General features: G+C 54.5%; 1 protein-coding gene across 2 annotated transcripts in view; it reads left to right on the top strand.

Moving 5' to 3' along the window:
* The first annotated feature begins 17,422 nt into the window (after positions 1 to 17,422).
* ATP13A3 (ATPase 13A3) overlaps positions 17,423 to 17,662 on the top strand; it is a 56,579-nt gene continuing 56,339 nt past the window's right edge. For both annotated transcript variants that reach the window (XR_014618716.1, XM_084292189.1), the window contains exon 1: positions 17,423 to 17,575. The gene's annotated coding sequence lies outside the window, so the exon portion shown is untranslated. The remainder of the gene's footprint in view (positions 17,576 to 17,662) is intronic.

Here is a 17,662-nt window from a genome sequence, read left to right on the forward strand (position 1 = left end):
TGTGCGTGTAGAGGGAGCGTGTGGGCTGTGACCAGCTCCAGGCTGTTTGCTGGGGTCTGCTGCACCTTCAGCCTCCCTGAGAGGCTTTGCTCTGCAGCACGAGCAACTCATTTTCCTGGCCAATATTACCTGTGGCACTGATACCCGGAGAGATGATTTGTTGACCTGACTGGGGAGCATGGCTGCATGTCCTGGGGCTCCGGCTGCTGGCTGCCCTCCTGCTGCAGCTCCCCAGCTGGCCAGGTTTGGGGTATGAAGACCTTACAGTACACAGCAGGGGATGCATAAGCTGTACTTCCAGCTTTATGGAGCCAGCACTGCACAAAAAAATGATCCTCCAGCACCCTGTGGAGCTGCCACCCTGCGTGCCACACCGTGTGGCTGATCAGGCCAGAGGCCAGGGTTTCTGTGGCTGTTTCCTGCGGGCTCAGCACTGGGATATGGGAGATGACAGCTTTGGCCCCAGGAGGACCCTGGTGAGGGGCTGTCCTGCTCGCAGCTTTGCAGTCCTGCCCTGGGCTTGCCCGAGGGAAGGACACAGCACCTCAGTGTCAGTGCTGGCAGCTCTGCCTGCTGGGGAAGGGCTCCTCGTTCACATGCTGCCCGCACAGGTCAGCTGGCCCCAGGCTGAGATGGTCCTACGGTCACTGGCACTGCCTGCTCCAAAAATACTTCGGATTTCTCCGGGGGAGGCTGAAATCCCCCTTTCCTGCCGTTAGGGGACGGCCTTGCCCAGCTGGAGGAAAAACAGCCCTGGGGACGGTCCCAGCACAGCGAGCTTGCTCCTTTGCCAGGTAGGGGCTCCTGCAAAACTGGTCTGGGGGCTCCACACGTCCCTGTGAGGAGCAGCCTTGTGCTGTCACCCCGCTGTGTGATGGCTCAAGTCCAGCTTTTTTCTTCCTTTATCTTTTTTTTCCTACTGGGAAGCCTTAAACTCAGAGCAGGTCTGGAGAGCTGCTGGTTGGTGGCAGCGAGGCGAGGAGCAGCTCTGCAGGATGTCAGGGTACAGTGTCACGGGGCTAAATGCCTGAGGTGCCCAGGACATCTTGGGGCATGAAGATAAGTCATGGTGAAGGTGAGAGGAAAAGAAACCGCCCCTGAGTCAGAGGAACTATGGTCCTGGGGCTGTGGGAAAGGGTCTGTCCCGTGGGTGGTGGTGGTGTGGAAGGGCCCTGCAGGCTGAGGGAAGCAAACCTGGCTTTGCACTGCTGGACTGAGGCTGGCAATGTTCCCCTGCCCTTTGTCACTTTGGAATCATAACTGTTGGGACAAAGAAACAAACATTGCCATGTCCCCAGTGGGAAGTTACCACACTCCAGGGAGCCAGTGAAGAGAAGAGGGAAGCTGGAAGCCCCTGCAGAGCAGCCCTTAGCTGTGTGCCACCCAGTTGTCCTGGCACCCGCAGGGGACAGGAGCCTGCCTGCAGGAGTGGCAGCAGCACCAGGCCCTTGGGCTCTGGGTTGGGCCAAGGACATCCTTGCCTGGGCTCTGGGGACAGCTCTCTGTGTCCCCAGCACAGATCGTGGTCAGGAAATGCTGCTGTGCAGCTCCCAGGCAAAACTGATTCTCCCTCTGTTGAAACGCTCCAAGTTTCCCTCAGCCAGCACTTTCTGGGCTCCTCAGCCCTTCTGTCATGTCGCAGGGTGGGGAGGGAGTGCATGAGCAAAACAGAAACCCGAAGTTGTTCTGCTTTGAGCTCTGCGTTGCTCCCGAGAAATGGCAGGTTCTAGTTTCAGATGCAGCTGGTTCTCCTTTCTGGGGGGAGGTGGCTCGGTCCCACAGTGCCCTCCTCACGTGTGGCCGGCTCCTTCCCTTCCCAGCAGGGCTTCCGAGATGTGGCCATGCCCTGGAGCTGGCCCAGCCCTGCTCTCCAGCCCTACTCCTCAGCCTCTCCCACTCAGCAGCAGCTTGGGGCTGTGCTGGGGCACCTTCAGCCAGCCTGCAGCCCCTCCGAGATGGCAAACTTCTCTCCCTGTTGTGACTTTGTGCCTTAAAGCCTGCGTTGTGCAGAGCAGAGGAAGCTGCAGAAATGGGGGAACCCCCAGAAGGATGGGGAGGAAGCAGTCAGTTTGCCTGCACAGCACTGGACACGTGCAAGTGCCTCGGGCCACGCGTGTGCTGGTGAGGCCGCAGCTGCAGTGTGTGGGATCCCTGGGGCCCCGCAGCCCACACTGACGTAGCTGTGACACATCAAGCACTGCTTTGTCCCCAGCCTTGGCTTTGAAATCCATGGGCTGTGCCCTGCTGTGCCAGGCGGGGAGGCGGTGGGCACGCTGATGCTGGGCCTGAGCTCTCTGTGTCGGAGCCGCAGGGGGATCCTGGCTGGGGACGTGGGGACCTGTGTGGCTGCTGCTCTGCTCCTCTGTGTCACATTGCTCTGCTGTCCCCATGTGTAGGGCACAGCTGGGGCCTGTCTCAGGCAAGGGGAAACTGCTATCAGGGTGAGGACGGGGCCCCAGGGTGGGCAGACCCTGCCTGGCCTGCCTGCAGTGGCAGGAGACTTGCAGAGCTCGTGCTGATAAGGAGCCTGTGCGTTCACATTTCCAAAGGCCCACGCTGAATTGCTGAGTGGCAAGGCTCAGAAATCCAGACGCTAGACAATGGAGAGGCTGGAACCATGAAGGAAAGGAAATTCTTCTGCTGTATTGCCTTTCCTATGGCGATAAGATAACACCAAGTGAAACAGGAGCCCGTGTGGCAGGCTGTGGGGTGGGCACCGCAGCTGATCCCTGGAGGATATCTGTGCAGGCCGGGGCCTCCAGAGCAGGCAGCGGTGCCCGTGGTTTGTTTTGGAGCAGGAGGTGACTTAGGCTGCCCCACTCCTGCCCCACCACACTGGCCCAGCCATGTCTTTGGGTTGTGCACGGCCGCAGAGGGGCTGTAAGGGACAGGACTGCACACGGAGCAGGGAGCAGGGCTGTCCACAGCACCCAGAGGTGTGTGGGCTGTGAGATGGAGAGCAAGGACACGGGGTTTTGTGGTGTATGAATGAGAAGTGACCAGACAGCAAGAACCACGGAGTGGGAGCCTTTCTCAAAAAGGGACTGGTGACGGGGCTGGTGCTGTCAGGGCAGCAGGGGAAAGGCGAGGACGAGTGCTAGTGCCGTGCCTCAGAGTGCAGGGACACAGAGGTCTGATATGAAACCGGCCAGAGGAACACTCAGAGACGGCCCAAATTAGCTGCGGAAATCATTGTGGGATATTTTGGGCAGCGAAATTCAGATGAGTGATGAGGGGAGCTCAAGGAGACAGGCCAGGGCTGCCACCTCTGCTCGGGAAGTCCCCAGGCTGCAGCCGCCGGGACAGGAGGGTGGGTGGCAGGAGGTCACTGTGCTGCTGGCTCTGCTTTGTCCATGCAGGTCCTGCTCCAGCTGCTGCTTGGCCCAAGCTCGCCAGGACGAGGTGGATCCCCAACCTGCCCCATTGCCTGCTTTTGTGTCCCATTGTTATAAAACAGGTGGCAGGGCCAGGTCACCTCTTGTGGGTGGTCCCGGGGGCTGTGGGCCATGTCTGCAGGCAGCACTGCCCCATGGGACCTGACGTGCTCGGGCAAGAAGTGGCTCTTCTTCATGCACGGCCCGTGCCCTGAACTGCTTCTTACCAAGCTGGGTGCCGGCCAGGAGAGTCCCTGCCCAGAGAGCCTGGAATGGAGGTGGGGGCACCGCAGGGGGTAGTGAGCAGAACACAGGAGGATTACGGCCATCACCAGGTGTTCTGTAGGCAAAGTGATGGAGATGAGCCACAAGGAGGGATTTCAGCTGTGCTGTCGGTACAGGGAGGTTCATGAGGAGCTAGTGGCTGGGTAGCTGTGACGCTTGCAGCGCCTGGCGTTCTGCCCCTTCGTCCTTCCTTGGAACCCAGGACCCAGCAGCAGAGCAGAAAAGGGCACAAAGCACACGACAGCAGGTAGGTATTGCATGGCAGTGCGATATGGCTGGTTTGCTGTCACCTGTGACCCTTTCTACATGCTCCCTGGAGCCCTCAGTGACTGTTTCTCCTTCCAGACCTGCTTCAGCTGTTATACTTGAGGGATTCCAGCACCTCTGATGGGGATGAGCCCCAATAGCTGTGGTCACTCAGGAGGGAGAGGAGCTCTCCCTGCCTGCTGAGGCTGTGCTGATCCCAGCCTACCCCAAGCACTACTGCCAGGCCAGCCATGCAGCACCCACAGTTGCACGAGTGGCTGAAGGATGTGTTTGTTTGCACGCAGCCAGCCTGGTCTTTGTGGTGTGGGGCAGGTGGACATCCCATGTGGGACATCACCGGGGGCTTGTGCTGGCTGTTTGGGAGCGTAGCCACCACAGCTGCCTTTCAGGTCTTCTGCCTCTATCTGGACCTGCTCGAGAGGCTCTTTGCTCCCTCCTGGTTACTCCTCGCAGCAGCAGTGCTGGCGGTGGAGAGGCACCAGGAGCAGCCCCTGTTCCCTGCAGGGATGGGCTGTGATGGGCCCACAGGCTGCTCTCGGGCTGCCTGGGGCTGGGACCAGCACCCACCTGGGCCCAGTGGGTGCTTTGGGGCCTGGGCACTCCCTGGGGCTGGGCAGAGCATCCCAGGACAGCCACTGGGTCCCTTGGGCCACCGCGGAGGAGAAGCCAAGTGCCTTTGGTGTGCTCTGGGGCTGCCCCGTGCTGAGCTGCAGCATTGTTGGGCAGGATCTGAGCAGCCATTGTGCAGGGTGAAACAAGCCCTTCCTATCGTGTCAAAGGCTCGCGGGGTGGCCCTGCTTCCAGCTGCCGGACAGCGCGGCCCTGCCAGGGCCTGCCGATAACAATCTCCTCTTGCAACAGGGGTCGAGTCCTCGCTCCGGCGGGTGATGTCACCTTATCAGCGCTCGAGGCTGGCGATAAAGGGATCAATGCAACCTCAGCTGCCTCCCCGCCACAGCGCCGGGCTGCAGACACAATGTGCGGGGCCCCGTGTGCTCCTTCCCCAGTGGGAGGGTCGTGCAGCACGGCCCCGCGCAGCGCCGGGGCTGGGAACAATAGTGGCTGTGGTGGGCGATTCCTGAAAATCATGTGCTCACCCCAGCCACGGCAGAGGCAATTTGTCAAAGTCCCATTTTTCTCTCCCTGATAAGATAGGGCTCATGGAGTACAATAATGCCTTCCTGAGATACAATTGTGGCTCTTCTACCCTCTGCACATGCAGAGGGGAGGCTAATTTTGGCCTCGCTGGGCTAGCGGAGGGTGAGGGGGGCTCTGCACGGGGGCTAGGATAGCCCTGGCCTGGGGAGGGCAGGGTCATGCTGCCAGCCACACCGCTGCAGGTGACCCATCTTGGCCCTTGGCAAGCTCTGCCCCTGTGGCTTTGGGAGCACTTGGCTCCTGCCCTGCTTCATTTCCCCACCTGCCAAGGCGCAGTCACACTATCCCCACCGAGCACAGTACTGGGGGCACAGTGTGCAGGGACACTGATGTCCCCAGCCTCCCTGATGGGCCTCCTGAAAGGCATCACAGCCACAGGAGAGCCAGCATGAGTCACTTCGTGGTCATGCAGCAGGTGCATGCTGCATGGGGATGCAGAGCTGCACAGGGACATGGTGCTGCATGGGGATGCAGTCCCTCCTGCCCCGTGTTGGTGTCTGGTGCCTGCAGCCATGCCCTCATCCCCACTGTCCTAGCCACATACCACAGGCAGGTCCCTCTGCAGGCAATCTCAAAGAAAATGCAATAAATGGCACCACAGGCAAAATCGGGCCTTACAAAATTCCAGCCTGCTGGGGAACTGGGCCTTTTAAATAACAACAGAGAGGGTGCTGCAAGGAATCAGTGTGATATTTGTGGGTGTTGGTTCTGCCCTGCTCCTGGAGGGAGCACCCAGAACCCATGAGCCCAGCGGCACATCCCTCTGGCACAGCTGACGTTTCCATTTTGGGGTATTGCTAGGGATGCATTTTCTGCACAGCTTGAAATCTGAGTATAATACTATCTTCATGAACCATATTCACTGGTCTGATAATGTGACCCCGCAAAAGGTCAATGGAAAAGTTAATATAATTTATTGGCTGATTTAAAAAAATCTAATCATCTGTTTTTCCTTTTTCCTGCCCACCCCCCACCCGCACCCAGCGCCCTGCTGACATTTTCCAGCTATTCCCAAAACAATGGTGAGGGTGGGAATGCTCTGAGCAGGCACAGCTTTGGAGAGGGCTTTTCCTGAGGGGCTGCTGCTGCATCTTCCTGCTCCTGCTCCGGGAGGAGTGCAGGGACGCTCTGGGCAAGCGAGGTGCAGACGAGGACACTGGCACAGGCAGGTCCAGGGCTACACCAGGGTGCCAACACCGTCCTTGCCACAGGCACAGCCGCTGGGTGAGGTCTCCATCGGCACATGGCACGCTGCCTCTCGGAAGGAGGAGGACGCAGTGTGGCACGTAGGTGGGTGAGCACCTTTGCACACGTGTGTGAGCAGTGGGAAGTGCTGTCACGCAAGCACCGTGTTTGCACATTCCTCCCTTTGAGTTTCCCAGCCACCACGAGCATGCTGCCACTCGCTCGCCCAGCACAGGGGGTTGAAAGCCACAGGGAGCAGCTGTTTCAGCCCTTTGCTATTCACAGCCACTTGTCTCCTCCTGCCCTGGAGCCTGCGCTGTCTGCAGAGCCCTGGGAGGTGTCTGAAGCAATCCAGCAGCCAGGTGGCTGTTAGGGCTTGACCTGTCCTGAGGAGGCAGGTGAGCTTGCTTCATTAGGGTGGAGCTGCAAAAGTAATTAGTCACTTCTTATGCTAATACCTTACAGATTCACGAGAAAGGACCCCAGAGGGCAAAGGATGGTGGAAAGGATCCAGCAGCTTCTTGTTCAGTGTGATGAGCAGCTGCTTGGCAGTGGAGGCTCTGGAGCTGCTGCCCTGCTGAGCCCTGGGAGGGAGAGCACATGGGAGGCCCTCTTCTGCCATGGGCCTGGGGAAGGAGAGTCCAGAGCACTTCTGTGGGGCTGCTGGGTGCTGTCCTGGGGTGGGGATGGAAATCCCTAACTCCTGACAGCAGGCGACTGCCCTCGCTGGCTTCTTGGCAGCCCCCCAGGTCTGGTTGTTACTGAGGAAGGCCCAGAGTAATGCAGTGAGCCTGAGCAGGGTGTGAGGAGTGGGCAGGTAACTTTTATTGTACAATTTCAGGAAAGCACAGTGAGCCTCAGACATGATCTGTTTTCTGTGAGGCTGGTTCGTGCGTGTCAGTGCGTGGGGCTGACTGCAGCCCCAGGCTCCCCCAGTGCAGCTCTGCTTCAGCAGCCACTGGGCAGGGTGCTCTTGGGGTGCTGCTGCCCCTGAGCAAATCCAGCCTCCCTGACTGGGGCAGATGGGGCTCACGCACAGGGAAGGCAAGGGGTTGCCTCCCAGACCAACGAGGAGGTGCTCCAACACCTCAGGCTCTGGCTCCCTGCACAGTCGTTGCATGGAGCGGGCACAGCTTTCCTCCTGGTAGCACGGGGCAGAGGAGGCCTCCCAGCCTCGAGCTTTGCTGTAACAGCAAGGGCTGCCAGCTGCAAAGCAGTTTCCTGAGAAATGCTGGGAGAACAAGGTTGCATAAGTCATGTCAAGGCAGAATGGCCCAGGCAGGAGAGAGCCCCAGGAGGGCAGATGGGTATGGGCAGAGCAGCTGTGGCCATCCCATCGCCTCCTTGCTGCGCCAAGCCCTCTCCCTGCCCTGTCTTTAGCAGAGCTTAATTTAAGGTTGGATGGAGAATTTAGTCTGCATAAAGCCACAAAAAATGTTAGCAGTTTGTGTCCATTTGTAATTTCAGCTTAATTACTGCCAGTGAGAGAACATTGCCTTCTTGCCAGAGGCTTGCTTTCATCCTTACTTAGACACCGCGTATTTACCGTCTGGCAAAACTGTGGAAACACCGCGAGTGTCCTGCAGCTGAGAGGCTGCTGGTTTGTTGCATAGTTAAGTGCCTCAAATCTTCCTCCTGCCTCGTGCCTTCAGAATCTTTTCAGAAATTTTTGGGGAATGTAGGCACAAAGAAACCAGTCTGTCTGTCTGGCATGGCTCAAGAGAGTCGCTTGGTGCTGGAGCTGTGGCTTCGGCCCGTGCTTACCGACCTGCAGCACTCCCTCCTTGGGCCAGGGTCCAAGCCCTGCGGTGCCTCCATGGCCCAGTTTTTGGGCCCGCGGATTTCCCCTTGACAGCGTGGCTTGCCCACAGAGCTGCTGGTGGTGGGGAGAGTTTGTCCCTATGTGTCATGGCTCCATGGGCACCCACAGCAAGGACACGGCATCGGTGTGCCCTCTGCGGGCACGGGCAGTGGTGAGGGGATGAAGGTGTCTGTCTCTGAAGTGGGGTGAGCAGGGAAGGCAGTGGAAACAGCACACCTGTTAATGGGTCTGATTATGGTTAATAGGTCTGATTACGGATGCCCCTTGGAGCACCCCAGAAAGCTGATACCTATGCCTTCACCAGCAAGCAGCGTGGCACAGCAGGACCAGGCCTGTAGAGCAGAGGAGGGGCCGCAGGTATGTTCCAGAGGGTTTTACGTCTTGGACAGGCCCTAGCCTGGCTCCGGAGGCTGAGCTGCTTTAGCACTTGCACCACATCAGGCAGGATCCTGGAGAGCAGCTTCAGGCTTAGCTCACCCAAAGGGAACCCGGTTCTTTTGCTCCACGGCTACTTTGATGTGAAGCAAAGCACGGTGCTAATTGGGCTGATCGCACAACTTGCTTCAAAGACGTGTCCTTGGTCCAAACCAGACCACTGTTGCACATGGACTCCTCAGGACTTGGTGGTCTCAGACCTGCTAAAAGAAAAATTCTCTGTCACTGGCACTGAAGTGAGTTGGGATCTGGAAACTGTTCCACCTAAAAGGGAAATTAGGAAATCCATGCATCTGCAGTAATTCAACGTAACCAAGAGGCAGAGAAATCCTCCCAGGAGCTGATGGGGTGGGAGCGCTTTGGCAAGGATCAGCTTTCCTCTAGCCTGCTTCCTCCCCTCTGCTCCTTCCAGCTTTGGGGCTGCACAGGAGAATGTAGGAGCGATGGTAAGGAAGTGAGGACTCTGCTTCTGTCGGTGCAAGATCAGCTCTCAGCAGCAAGTGTCACAAGGCACAGAGTGAGGGCTTGGACGGGAAGAAACCCTCTGCTGCTGTGGGAGGTCACAGGCAGCCACGGCCAGGCTGGAGGTGACCCTCATACAGCTGTGTTTCTCCCTGGGGCTGCGGGAGGGCCCTGAAGGGCCCTGAAATGCCACTTTGCACAAATGCACAAAGGAGGGCTGCGGTGCTGTGAAGTCCCATCCACAGGAGGCTTCAGGAGGGAGTAGTAGAAGATGACAATATGGTGTAGGAATGCTATCATAACAACCGCGAGTTGTGTGTACAGTGAGGGTGCTGTTTCAGGTTATATTTATATGGTAATTTTGCCAGGATTATGAAACTGGGCGCCATTGCTTGTGGATAGTGTGGCAATCATTTCTCTTGGACCACACTGTTAAAATCGCATTCTGGGTCCAGCCACAGCAGAGCTCAGGAGATGTCTCTTAATTTGCCAGAAGAGGGATATTCTTGGTTTAAGCTCTGTGTTAAAACTCTGGATAAGCCATGGATACCAAACTTCCCCTGCTTTGCCCCCATTACCATTGCTGTTTGCATAGCACCAGAAGGGGGATTTGTGCTTGATTCCCCAATTAGCTGGAACGGGAGCTGTCCCCTTGCCCTTGATTTCAGCTCACTCCATCTTCTCAGCACGTGCCTACCCCTGTCTCATGTCCTCTCTGAGCAGCTCCCATCAGAGGTGGGCAGGGGTGCAGGGACCTTCATCCTGACCCAGAGCAGCAGCAAGGGCTTCTGCTTCTCCACGGCTGATGTCAAAGAACAGGCGGTGAAAGCAAGCGGTGCATGCACTGTCAGATATTTCCTCAAAACGGTCATCAAATCCTTTTTTTTTTTTTTTTTTTTTCCAGCTCAATAGGGGAATTTTGCTATGACAAATATGTCTTGGAAACTGGGAATGCAAACAGCACTGGTTCAAAGACATTTTTCCAGTGCTGCAAAGCTAAAGCTGCTCATCACAGCATAGCTCTCGCTGGGCTGAGTGGTAACAAGGATTGCATTCTTGCTTCATGCTAAGGGTATAAAAGCAAGGCACTAATTTGGAGATCTTGAAGAATGTGTCAGTGGTATTTCAGTAATCTAATGCTCTGTAGCCTGTGAAGGCTGCACAGTAACTGAAAGGAAATATATCTTTGTTTTTATTCACTTGGCTTTATTCCTAATTCACTCTTTGATGCCATCAGCCTCGGATAATACATTTTCAGAGATATGCTTGAAATTAAGGAAATGAGTCTGATTAAGTCCTTCAAACGTACTTTGAGGGAGAAATGTACAACAATAGAGGTATTAAAGGCCCCATTTTCAAGCAATTCTAATATGAAATCAAAACATCGTGCTGCTAGATAGTGAGGTCCATTAGCGGTGTGTGTGCATTCTTCAGCTCTAAAGCATATCTGCTTTTCCAGTTGCGAAAGCTGCCCAAGAGCCTGAATTTTTCCTCTGTGTCGGGTGGGCTGAGGCAGGTTCATTTTGCAGTCGCTTTGCTTACAGCCAAATAATAAGTGCAAGAGTGCTTGCCCTTTGCTAAATGTGCCCTCTTAGATAAAAGCGATGGTTTCTCAAGAGTCCTGCCTTTGAGGTTGGCCTACATTTTACCTATTTACTTGTTTGCTTTGGTATGTCTGTGCTGGCTTGGGTTTCCCTGTTGTGGGTGGAGTTTCCCTGCATTTACTGGAATACTTCTTAGTGAAGTCAGTAGCTGTAGCAGGACCTGCCAGGTCCCCTGGGCAATTTTTCCACGTGGCTGGGATACCTGCTACCAAACTGAACCTCCCTTCGCAGGAGAAAATGCTGCAGCCTCTGCTTTGCTGCTGCTCTCACCAATGCTGCCACGGTGCCCTAAGGTTTCTGGATGGGACAAGCCCTGTGCAAACCCTCGGGACAGCGGCATCCTCACTGGAGACACCTGGGTGTGCTCAGCACAGCAGCCTACGGGACAGCATGGTGCAGTCGTGGAAGCAAGAAAAGCTCTCACTGCCCATTTCCTTGAGCTACAGTGCAGGTCAAGCACAGTCTGACTGTCCTGCTAGCTGAAAGACTTCTGCATTAAAGACAGAGGCAGAAAAAAACAAACAGGGACAAGTACCAAGAAAGCCAGTGACGTGCCCAGTAGCTGCAGAGAGGTTCATTTAAGGCTGTGGCAGGAATCTCTGGGGAGGGAATCGTCTTGGAAGCGCCTGAGCAGTGAGTTGGAAACAGGCACGGCCTCCCTGCTGCTTTCCATGGCAGGCCTGGGGATAGCAAGAGGAATGGGAGAGCACGATACTATTTGTTCTGTGTGCTATAAAAAGTGACTATTTAAGATCTTGTTCTAATAAATGGAGCGATGAATTCCCCTTTCACTGTGACTGCTGCTGAAGACATGTGACTTATTAGATATGCTGCTGTTGTAATGGAAATTACTAGCAAGACTATTTAATCCAAGAAGAGCTGAATGTCTGGAGAAAGGGTAAAAAGGATCGGGTGACACGAGAGAAAAGAAAGGCCTCAGCTGTGACAATCTTGGGCACTTTGCACTATTTGCTCTTTAAGCTGTTTCTCAAGATCTTCTGGCAGAGAAGTGATAATAAATTGTTTAACAACTCAGACTTGCCAATTTAGTTTAAGGAGCTTTAAAAGGAGGCTTTTAAAGACTTGTGCCTCTCGACTGCTGATGACTCATCTTGTTGAACAGTAAAACCATAACTGCAGATTGCCAGCCCCCATTTCACAGGACACTCTGTACACCTGGCCATGCCTTCGGGAGCTGAGGCACTTGGCTGGGGTCTGATGTTCCCGTGCAGGTGCCAGATGTGCGTAGGAGCACAGAGTGCGGCTGCGGTGCTGCTGCCAGCCCGCTGACCTGGGGATCCTCGGCCAGCGGCGAGCCCCAGCCTGCCAGCAGCTGAGGTCAGGAAAAGCAAACAAAGGTAGGAAAGGTAGGAAGAGGCTTTCCTTGCCAGGAAAGTTCCATGGGAGGCCCTGCGGTTGTCCCCAGGGAGGACTGGGTGGCACGGGGCTAGCAGAGGTGTGTTTGCAGCCTCGGTGGCCAGCTGTGGCCAGCTGCACGCCCGTGCACTTGAGAGAAACCTTCCCAGAACCTACTCGGAGCTAAGGCACATATTTATACAGCCCTACCAGAAAAGGCAGGGTGGAACACGCTAACATATACACATTAAGGAGAGTGAAAAAATAAACAGTAGGTTTTGATTTATTTTCTCTGCTACTTGGATATCTTAGTTTTGGCACAGGATAGATTTTGTATACCAATGTGATCTCCAGTTAGGCTTTTGTGTTTGCTGGTTTAGAAATCATGCACAAAGGAGAAAAAACCTCGCAAATGTTCTTAAAGCAAAATGCTTTTTATGCTCTGTGCTGCAGAAGCACATAAACCTAGCTGGCCCCTGGCAGCTAGGCACTGTACAGCATGTAACGCTGACATCTCTGCCCTCAAGAATCCACAGTTTAAGATGAGAGATAACAGGAGATAAATTCAGACTGGGGAAACATATAAAATACGATCAGTCAGCCTGAGGAAGGGCACTCACTGAACACCATATATCTTCTTGGCATCATTCAGCACATCCACCAGGGAACACGCAGGGACACCATGCACCTGCTGCGTGGGGATCCGGCTGGGAAGGGTTGTTGAGATGTTGCATGTGGCAACTCTTCTAGTTGCAGGAGTTGTAAAGGGGCCAGTGAAACAGTTTTGTTGGGTCCTGCACCCAGTTCAGATCCACCAGACAACATGTTTGGGTAGAATATACGTGCCTATGAAATCCAAATAATCATGGGAAAGCTTTTAAGAAAGGCTGCTGCACTTGATTTAAGCAGGCTGACAGAGCTGCTTCTGTCCTCCAGCCTCGAGCTGCTATTGTGTTCCCACATTTTTGAGCAAAGTCTCGAGGAATTATGCTGGCTGTAAATGGACATAAAGTTTCTAAAAGCTGTGACAGCACTGCAGTGTGTGCTCTGGATCGGTTCCTTGTGTTAGCAAGTCTCACAAAGGTGAACTGAGCAGAGAAAAACTGTTATTTCTACTGTGTGTTTTTTTTTCCCCCTCTTTTTTCTACCAAGTCGAAGACCTGATGCTTTAAAAGAACTGAACACAGTGATCTCTTGGCAAGCCATAACTCAATTTGTCCTGTGACCTGTCTCTTTCCTAGAAAAAATGTAGCTAGCAGTGCTGCTGGTGAGCTGAGCTTGCCAGGCATCTGCAGTGCTCCAAACCAGAGTAATGCCAAGGGAGCTGGAGAGCAGCTGAAACAGCTTGAGGAGATGGGTGGAGGGAACAGGCCAACCACAAAATTAATCTTTGAATTAATAAAAGCCTGCATGGTTTGAGGTTTGTGAAGCAATAAACAAGTTCAAATTTGCCAGAGACTGAAAAAGAAAAGCAATTAGGTGTAAGGGAAACCTTCTAATGTGGATCAAGATAATACCTTGGAATACGCAATGGGTTGAAAAAAATGATGAGAAGTTAACCTTTAATTGAAAATGACTACAGGAATTTTGATGAACATGTTAAAGTATGTATCAGAGCAAATCTTTTTACTCTTATTACTAATAGGGAATGACGGAATAAGAGCTTCTGTTTAATAGCAGTAATAACTTCATAATATTTTTCCTTTGAGTCATATGGTAGGCTCTTTCACCAGCCAGTACTTAGTCCAAAAAGTATCTTAGACTTTTCCTCATCACAGCCTCATTTCTGGGGATGGATGGATGGATGTCTGCTACTCCCATTTATGTGTACTACCTCTGGTTTTCTCTCAATATCCCAGCAGAAAAGCACCCATTTTGGTGCTCCTGCCTTCATGTGACTGTTTTGGCAGTGCTGCCTCTTGTCCCATGCCCTCCCTGCAGCCTCCGTAGCACCACCGCTCACTGCACGGCCTGGGAAGAAGGGCAGTTTCATCCTGCTCTGCCAAGCTGATGCGAGGAGAGGACTGGCTTTGCGTGAGATGCAATGGGAGCTGTGTAACAGTGTTTGGGTAAGCTACAAAGGCAATGCAAACAGCTGTGAGCGCACACACAGAGGACACGACAGCTTAGGGAGTTGCTGTGCTGCGCATCGCTCTCTGGAAGTGACCACAGTTTGGTCTGTTTGCAATGTGCTGAGTGACGACTTCCACCAGGCACCACGTGTTTAGGAACTCAGTGCTATAAAAATGCCAAATTTGCAAGGTTAAAAGCAGTTATGAGTAAGGGAGAGTCTGAGGAAATGCTTCAATGCAATCCAAATGGAAACTGGGGGAGTTCTTCACAAATGTGTTATTAGATGACTCAGACCCTCACCGTTTCAATGTCACAAAAGGAGACTTTCTGGTTTTAAAATAAAACAAAACATCCTGCTTAAAAGGGGAGGTGTAGGCAATAATAATGAATTAAATATAGTTGAAAATTTGGAAAGCTGATAGCACTGGGTAGATCAATGATCTGGAAAGAGGGGTAATTAGTTAGGGGAATTCAGTGAAAATATATATGGCCAATATGATTGATCCCCACCCAGTGGTGAGAAAAACTGAAATTATTCAATAAGCTTTTCTGTTCTTCATTTGGAAAACGAACAGAATGGTGTCCCCATATCTAACAGCAGTATTTTTCTCTTCCAGGCTGTATGAAGAACTGGTTAATAACCATCCATAAAACTAGAGCTGGAAAACTTGCACACAGAAGTATTTTTAAAATTGCCCAACAAGGTCATCAAACCTTTAATACTGATTTCTCAGCAAATACCATGTCACTGAATTTCCAGAGATTCAGGGGAAATAACTGTTGAGTCATTATCCCGAAACAGTAACTGCCATGTCCTAGGTAAGTGCTAACCAAAACTTGGCTAATCTAACCCCAATCCTTGGCAAAAGCAATAAAGGAGGTTGATGAAGTACGCAGCCAATGCAGAATTAAACTGCAACATTTTCTGTGAATGCGTTGACTCCAGAAATAATGTTTTTAACTTTTCTTGGTGAGGAGAAGTGCTGAATGTAGGAAGATGATCATTCTGACTTGAGTCAAACCAGTTCAGTATTACAGCTAATTTTGGGCGGCTGCCAAAACGGGCTCTTTTGTTTCTCCCGTTCTTTTCCTCTTGTTCCCTTAAATAGTGGTCATGCGCCTGCAACTCTCAGCCAACTCAACTCTCTCAGCCAACAGAAAACCATCCTTTTTCCACATTTTATTGGCAGGTTTCTTGTTGGCTCACCTTGCTGGGCTGACTCATGTGGGGGCTGTGTGAGAAGCACCTTGAGTGTACCACCGGGGTGATGCGATGGGCTCAGGTCATTTACCCTATGGAACCTGCTCTGGCTGCACGCTGTAAGATGCAATGCTGACCGATTCCCTTGGTCTGCAAGGAAGGAGAACTGCTGGAAAAAAAGTGTACTGTGTGAAAATATAGATCCTCGTATGGCTTACAGACCCCTCAGTGATTTATGGTGCTCCTCAGAAACTGATGCACCTGGAAAATGAACCTGGAGATGTACTTAGTGAAGTCACACCGGTGTTTATAGATGAGCTGGAAGCATTTAGAAATGGTTCTGGTACAGCGCTTGGAACGATGCACGTGTTGGTGGGGCAGTAATCAAGAGCAGGTCAGCTCAGCCCCACAGCTGGCTGAGTGTATCTGAGCAGTACACACATCTGACGGAGTTAAGCATTGGCTTCTAGGAACCCAGAACAGAGCACACGAGCTTCAGTCGAGCGTGTCGCAGCGAGCAGTGACACGGAAAAGGGCTGCCTGCGAGGAGAGACACGCTGCTTGGGCACCGCTCCGCTGGCAGATAAGCCTATCGTGAGGTGGCTGCAGGCGCTGCTGGCAGCAGCAGGGTAGGATGGGTTATTAAAGGCAGGCGTGTGTCTGGTGGCACGTGTGGAAGCAGAGAGATACCAGCCCTTCACACTCCTCTTGGGGTCCGGCCAGCAGGACCTGGGCAACCTGGGGCTGATTTCCCAAAGCGCTGGGCTTCGGCTGTCCCCTGGACGTGCTGCTGGGCCCCTCTGCAGGTGGTGTCTGTGGGCTTTCACAGGGCTCTCCCCACAGATGACCACCTCCGACGGGGCGATTTGCCATCAGCCGTTTCTCTCCTCTCCCTCAGCGCTCTCCAACACCCTTGCAGCCACACGTGCCTTTAGGGATGGATATTTGGCAAGTGGCAGTGTGGTTTTAGATGCTATCGGCCTAGCAGCTGGAGGCAAGAATGTGCCGGGCCTGCAGGACCACGCAGCTCCCTGCAGCCTGACAGCGAGGCCCACGGGAGCTGGGATCGCCTTCCAGCCCGTGCTGGGAACGGCACCGGCACTGCTGTGGGCATGGCAGTGCCCGAGGGACATGGTTCGGTGGGTGGTGGTGGTGGCAGGGGTTGTGGGATGGGATGGTCTTGGAGGTCTGTTCCCACCTCAGTGATGCTGTGAGACCCCCAGCCCAACATCAGCGGTTCTGTGACCCCCCCCCAGCCCAACCCTAAAGATGCTGTGACCTTAATGGCTCTGTGAGCCCAACCTTAGTGGTTCACTACCCCGCTCAGTACCACCTGGGCCAATTTAATGATGCTGTGAACCCCCCAACCCAACCTTATTGGTTCTGTGACCCCCCAGCCCAATTTAATGATGCTATGAGCCCCCTCAGCCCAACCTTAATGGTTCTGTGCCCCCCCCCACCCAACATTAATGGCTTTGCAAGCCCCCCAGTCCAACAGTAATGGTTTTGTGACGCCCCCCAACCCAACTTAATGATGCTGTAGCCCTCCCCAGCCCAACAGGAATGGTTCTGTGACCCCCCCGGGCCAATTTAATGATGCTGTGAGGCCCTTCAGCCCAACCTCTGTGATGCTGTGACCCCCCCCAAGCCCAACCTTAATGGTTCCGTAACCCCGAAGCCCAATTTAATGATGCTATGAGCCCCCTCAGCCCAACCTTAATGGCTCTGTGACCCCCCCAGCCCAACCTCCGTGATGCTGTGACCCCCCCAGCCCAACCTTCTTGGTTCTGTGCCCCCCAAAACCCAACATTAATGGCTCTGTGACCCCCCCAGCCCAACCTTAATGGCTGTATGAGCCCCCCAGCCCAACAGTAATGGCTCTGTGCCCCCCTCAGCCCCATTTCATTGATGCTGTGCCCCCCCAGCCCAACATTAATGTTTCTGTGCCCCCCATCCCCACCTTGCTGCTCCTGTGCCCCCCCCAGCCCCAGGCCCCCCCAGTGGAACCGAGCCCTGCCCCCCCACCTCAGGTCCCCCCCAAGCACTAGCCCCGCCCCCTCCCATAAGCCCCGCCCCCTCCCCTCTCCCTCTCCCTCCCTCCCTCCCCCTCCCCTCGGAGGCCCCTCCCCTCCCCTCCCTTCCAGCGGGCGACACCGGCGGCTCGGGGTCGCGTCACTTCCGGCCCCCCCGTCCCGTCCCGCTCAGCGCGTGCAGCCGGCTGGCGGCGGGGCCCGCTCGCGCCTCACGAGGCAGCCGCGGGCGGGGCGGGGAGCGCCGGGCCCGGACCCGGACCCGGTCCCGGTCCCGGTCCCGCGGGCGGCCGCCGGCATGGGGCTGAGCTGAGGCGGCGCCGGTGAGTGCTGGGGGGGCGGGCGGGAGGGCGCCGGAACCGGCATGGGGCCCGCTGGAGAGCCCGGCCCCGGGGGGAGCGCGGAGGGCC

The sequence above is a fragment of the Netta rufina genome, assembly GCF_964035555.1.
Source record: "Netta rufina genome assembly, chromosome: 9".
NCBI classification, from domain to species: Eukaryota; Metazoa; Chordata; class Aves; order Anseriformes; family Anatidae; genus Netta; species Netta rufina.